Here is a 6,604-nt window from a genome sequence, read left to right on the forward strand (position 1 = left end):
AATGCACCTTCTATCTAATATAATGCAACCCTTCTATTAGTTACAATTAAAAATATATGAAAAAATATATAAATAAATAAAGGGCTCCATTTGGGGATGGGAGCATGGCCTAGTGGTAGAGTGCTTGCCTAGCATCAGTACCACATATACAAAAAAGGCTGGAAATTGGTGCTCTGGCTCAAGTGGTAGAGCACTACCCTTGAGAACACCTAAGGACAGTGCTCTGGCCCAGAGTTCTAGCCCCAGGCCTGGCCAAAAAAAAGTAAAAATATATAAATGTGTGGATATTAGATCCAAACAGTATGATGACTCAATATTCAGGTACCCAATGTTATAGACATGGTCTTGGAGATATAAACATAACTACATAGACATAAAAATCTATGATGGACTATATACTCTATAGACATAATGTTTTATTACATAGATTAATGCTTAATTTTAATTATGCCCTAAAACCTAAGTGCCAGTGATTGGATACAAAAATTCCCTTCTTAAATACTTGTTTGTTAAATATGACATTTGAAATATGATGTAAAATCAATGTTATTAAATTCATTAATAAAAATAAAATACAGCCCAAGAGAAAAGGCTGCTGTGTATTTAACAATGTCACACCAACCAAGAAGAGTTCTGTGATTCAATAAAGTATAAGCAAAGGAATAATAAGTAATTTTTAAAATACCCTTGGGCACTGGTGGTTCACACCTATAATCCTAGCTACTCAGGAGGCTGAGATCTGAAGATTTCACTTCAAAGCATTCAGTAAAAGAAACTCCTGGACAGTGCCTAGGCCCTCAGTTCAAGTCCCAGGACTGGCACAAGAAAAACCAACAAATCTTATTGGGAAATCATAGCCAACTTTCCAGAGGCAGTGGCGTAGGAACTAAAGTTTGAAGGATGAGGTAGTATTCAACTGACAGGAAAGATAAGGCAAGCTGTGAGAGAATCTAAGAAAGAGCACAAAGGCAAAGAATAAGTAAAAAAATTTTCCTGTTGTGGGGCTTGAACTCTGGGCCTGGGCATTATCCCTGGCTCTTCAGTTTAAGGCTACTTGAGCCACAGTGCCACTTCCAGTTTTCTGGTGGTTCATTGGAAATAAGAGTCACACAGACATTTTGTGCCCGGGCTGGCTTTGAACTGTGATCCTTAGATCTCAATTTCCTGAGTAGTTAGGATTACAGGCGTGAGCCACCTGCACCCAGCTTGAGTAAGTCAATCTTTTAATTAAGAGTACGTAATCAACTACTGGGCACTGGTGCTCACTAGATATTTAAGGACTATTTGTAGATTCCTGGGAATAATGAAAGATAATGTAATGCTTGGTAGATTAGATAGATAGATAGATAGATAGATAGATAGATAGATAGATAGATAGATAGATAAAGGTTTGTGTCTATAATCCCAGCTAGTCATGAGGCTGAGATCTGAGGATCACAGTTGGAAGCCTGTCCCAGCAGACAAACTCAAGAAATTCTTATCTTCAATTAACCACCAAAAAGCCAGATGTGAAGCTGTAGCCCAAATAGTAAAACACTAGCTTTGAGCCAAAAAGCTCAAGAACAGCACCCAGGCCCTGAGTTCAAGTCCCAGGACCAACACACAGGGAAAAAATAATGATAAAATACAGAGACAGAGAAGAAGGAAGAAAGAGAAAGCAGTAGAGGCTAGATTGTAAGGGCCCTTGAATGCCTGCTTGAGGCATATAGTTACTTAGGAACTACCAAAGGAGAAGAGTGAAAGATCTCCTGGTGATTTTTTAGAAAACACACTGAAGGCATTGAAGCTGAACTAGACAAAGCGGGGTGCTCAGCACATGCAAGACATCTGCAACTATGGGGATGTGTGGGTGTGTCCCAGAACAACATGTGGAATGAAGAGAAATGGCAGTTAAGAGTTCCCAAGTGGTTGAGCACTGGTGGCTTATATCTGTAATTCTAGCTATTGATAAGGTTTAGGTCTGAGGATGTCGGTTCAAAGCCAACCAAGTCAGGAAAATCCTTGAACTAACCACTAAAAAGCCAGAAATAGAGGGATGGTTCTAGTGATAGAGTGCTAGCCTTGACAAAAAACGCTAAATGTACCTATAGAATACTCCAGGTTGCAACATGACAAGCAGTAGAGAACTAGGCCTCAGAAATCTTGGGTCAGAAATCTCAAATTCCAGAGCCCTCTGGAGCTAGTTTCCTTTGATCCACATACCAACAAAGCAGCTTATGATTGTGGTCCCTTTTTTAGCAGCCATGTCATAATATTGGCTCCTACTGGATCGGTTGTCAGCTATAACTCTCAAGTCTCAGTCACAAGAATTGTAACTAGTCAGATCTCTATGTCCTAAAGTTTCACAGTAGTTTAAAAAGTATTTTTGTTCCTAGTTAATGTTATTTTGACTGCCTCTTCCAGTCTGTTCAAAAATGTTTTAGATAGTGATTTTTGCCCTCTTAACTTAGCTCTTTCTCCCACCTCTCTATTTATTACCTACAATTTGATAAGCTCATTGCTCATTTGTATCTTTGATTAAAAGATTGGCTATTTGGTCAGGTATGGTGGTAAATGCCTATAATCCCAACTCCCAGAAGATTGAAGCAGAAGGATGGAAAATAGGAGGCCAATGTGAGATGCATAGTATGTCTCTGTCTCAATAAAAACAAAATTGTGGACTAGAAAAGGACTGAGTGGGGGCCGGGGGTTTGGCCTAGTGGTTGAGTGCTTGCATGCACGAAGACCTGGGTTTGATTCCTCGGTACCATATACATAGAAAAAAGCCAGAAGTGGAGCTGAGGCTCAAGTGGTAGAGCTCTACTCTTGAGAAAGTCCAAGGACAGTGCTCAGGCCCTGAGCTCAAGCCCAGGACTGGTAAAAAAAAATAATTAATTAATTAATTTAAAAAAGGACCAAGTGCATTGTGGCACTAGACTGATCCTTTAGGCTGACACAAAGCATGGCTCTAACATGCTTGGGTTCAAACTCTGAACCTTACACTTTGTCATCATTATGCTCATTTCCTGCAGTCTGTCCATAATGATGTCCCAGAGAAAAGTGGCTGAAGTTAACATGATTAAAACATTTTCTTCTTCTCTAAGTCTACTGACCATGTCCAGAGGAAGTCACTTACTTTTGGTCAGGCAACTCCCAGCGCGCATTGCCTTTGCAAGACTCTCCACTTGAAATAGTAGTAAGCGTTACCATCTTGTTTCTCAGGCTCTACCTGCTAGAACCTGACTCCAGTATTTCCAGACTTCTCTTCAAAAACCATTTACAAATAAGCTCTACAAATTATTATTATTATTATTATTATTATTATTATTCCTCTTCTTTCTCTTCCCCTCCTCTTCTACCTCCTCCTCCTCTTTTTTTTTCTTCTTCTTCCTTGTGCCAGTACTGCAGCTTGAACTTAAGGCCTGGGTACTATCACTTGGCTTTTTCTCTCAGGCTAGTGCTCTACCACTTGAGCCATAGCTCTGCTTCTGGGTTTTTGATGATTAATTGCATGTAAGAGTCCTGAAGATTTTTCTGCCATGGCTGGCTTTGAACCACAATCCTCGAACTTCAGCCCTTTGAGTAAATAGGATTATAGACATAGGCCACCAGTGTCTGTCTTCTGCAGATTTTTTTAAAAAGTAAATACATAGTATGTGAAATAAAGATGTGATCACAATAAGCAAATGCTTTCAATGGGGAAGAAAGTGACTCAATCTGACTCTCATATGTCCTCCAACTCAGACTGTCATGTCAGCTTAGGAAAAGATACTAGCACTGAATGAGGCTCTGGAGTCTCCTTAACTACACACCTCCTGAAGTACATAGGCACTACTCATGTGAGGCCACATTTGCAATCTATCCCTGATTTCCACGCTCCTGCCTCTACCTTCTCTGTGTGTAAGTTATATATTTCATTTCCAGTCCTAATACCACTTACCTAAAAGTCACCTGGCCTTCCCCAGCATCTCAAATTCTATAAGAGTCCCTGTACCTCTCCCAGGCACCATATCTTTCAACTTTAGATCATGCTCTTTGGAGTAGTAGGGCCAAGAGGAGAACAAGTTCTATCCTAAAGATAGTTCTCTTTTCTTCCTTTCTTTCCTTCCTTCATCCTTCCTCCCTCCCTCCCTTTCTTTTTCTCTTTCTTTCTTTTTCTCTTTCTTTCTTTCTTGCTTTCCTTTTTCTTTCTTTCTTTCCTCCTTTCTTTCCTCTTTCTTTCTTTCTTTCTTTCTTTCTTTCTTTCTTTCTTTCTTTCTTTCTTTCTTTCTTTCTTTCTCTTTGATCCAAGACCAGGAATCAAAATCAATACCTGATGTTTTAGCTCATTGGCTAGACTTCTACCAACTGTGCTATGTCTCCAACCCCTGTACTCAGGTTCTCATCACTACCCAACCCGATTACCTGAGACTCCAGAGCATCTCACTAAAGATTTCAGTCTTTAAAAATGATAGATAACCTAGCTACCCAGGAGGCTGACATTTGAGGATCACAGTTCAAAGCCAGACCAAGTAAAAAGTCCATGAGATTCTTATATCAAATAAACTACTCAAAAAAGCCAGAAGTGGCACTGTGATTGAAGTGGTAAGAGTACTAGCCTTGAGCACAGTGCCTAGGCCCTGAGTTCAAGCCCCAGGACCAACCAGTAAAAATAATTTTAGCCTGGTGGTAGAGTGCTTGCCTAGCATGCACAAGGACCCGGGTTCAATTCCTCGGCACTACATACATAGAAAAAAGGCAGAAAAAAAAGCTGTGGCTTAAGTGGTAGAGCTCTAGCCTTGAGAAAGCCCAAGGACAGCTCCCAGGCCCTGAGTTCAAGGCCCAGGAATGGCAAAAATAATAATTTTTTAAAAGTAGCCAAGATAGGCTCTGGGGGCTCTTACCTGCAATCATATCTCAGGAAGCTGAGATGTGAGGATGCAGATTCCAAGCTGGGGCTGAGAACATAGCCTAGTTGGTAGAGTGCTCATCTAGCATGCACAAAGACCTGGGTACAAGTCCTTGATGCCACATACATAGAAAAAAAAGCCTGAAATGGTACTGAGGCTCAAGTGGTAGAGCTCTAGCCTTGAGAAAGCCCAAGGACAGTGCTCAGGCCCTGAGTTCAAGTCCCAAGACTGGCAAAAAAAATTTTTTAAATATTCCAAGCTAGGGCTGGGAGTTTGGTCTAGTGGTAAAGTGGTTGCCTGGCATGCACGAAGACTGGGATTGGATTCCTCACTACCACATACATAGAAAAAGCCAGAAATGGTGCTATGGCTCAAGTGGCAAAGTGCTAGCCTTGAGGAAAGAGCTCAAGGACAGTGCTCAGGCACTGACTTCAAGCCCCAGGACTGGAAAAAAAAGATTCCAAGCTAGCCTGGGCAGAAAAATTTGTAAGACTCTTATCTCCAATTAACCATGAAAAAGCCAGTGGCTCAAGTGGTGAAGTGCTATACTTGAGCAAATAAGCTCAGACAGTGCCCAAGCCCTAGTATCTGTAAAAAAAAAATAACTAAAATAGCCAAGAGGCAAAGCCAAACAGCTGTAAAAGTACTCACTGTTATTTATGCCTCCTTTATTACCATCAAGATTGAGCAAATAAGCCACCTCTTTTCTCATTGTGTAACCCCATTAATACTGATCTGTTCCATTAGCACAGTGTTGGACACATTGTTGACATACCATACTAAGACTGATCAATGCATCAATCTGGAATAAAGATCACACTACAGCTGGGAATTTAGCTTAGAGAGTGCTTGCCTAGCATGCATGAAGCCTTGGGTTTGATTCCTCAGTACCACAGACACAGAAAAAAATGGAAGTGGCACTATGGCTCAAGTGGTAAAGTGCTAGCCTTGAGCAAAAGAAGCACAGGGACAGTGCCCAGGCTCTGAGTTCAAGTTCCAGAACAGGAAAAAATCACAGTACAAAAGAATTCTTATAGTCAATGGACTCCTTTAATGACAGAAGCCACCCCCCTGCAAAATCAGCTTCAATGCCTTTCTGTTTGTCAAAGGTTTTATTATTAACATGGGATTTAACATATCTGATCACAGAATGGTAGAGTGATTACCTAGCATGCACAAAGCCCTGGGTACTATTCCTTGGTACTACATACACAGAAAAGGCCAGAAGTGGAGCTGTGGCTCAAGTGGTAGAGCATTAGCTTTGAGAAAGCTCAAGGACAGTGCCCAGGCTCTGAGTTCAAACCCTAGATTGGTAAAAAAAAAAAAAAAAAGAAAGAAAACAATCATTTGAATTCATGACTTTCTTCCCCTGAAGTCAGTAGCTCCATCCTCAACTCTCTAGTCCATACAACAGGCTGAGAATATTTACTACCCATTGAGTGTAGCCACCATGCAGATACTTTGTATGTTATTTCATTTAAAGTCCATCTACAGTCTTAGCAGGTGGGTACTAGTATTCCTATTTAATAGATGGTGAAACTGAGATTTAAGGAGTGCATATGACTTGTTCAAAATGTTACCTCTAATGAGCAGTAACACAGAATTCAAGTTAGATAAGCAGATACTAAAGGCTGACTCCTCCACTTCACCAGAGTACTGGACATGAGATTGACAATCAATCCCAGTGGTTACCCCAAACTTCCTTTCTGTCACTGCCATCTAGTTCAGGGAATTGT

This window comes from Megascapheus bottae, chromosome X, assembly GCF_031878675.1.
Source record: "Megascapheus bottae isolate mThoBot1 chromosome X, mThoBot2.hap1, whole genome shotgun sequence".
In the NCBI taxonomy this organism is placed as follows: Eukaryota; Metazoa; Chordata; class Mammalia; order Rodentia; family Geomyidae; genus Megascapheus; species Megascapheus bottae.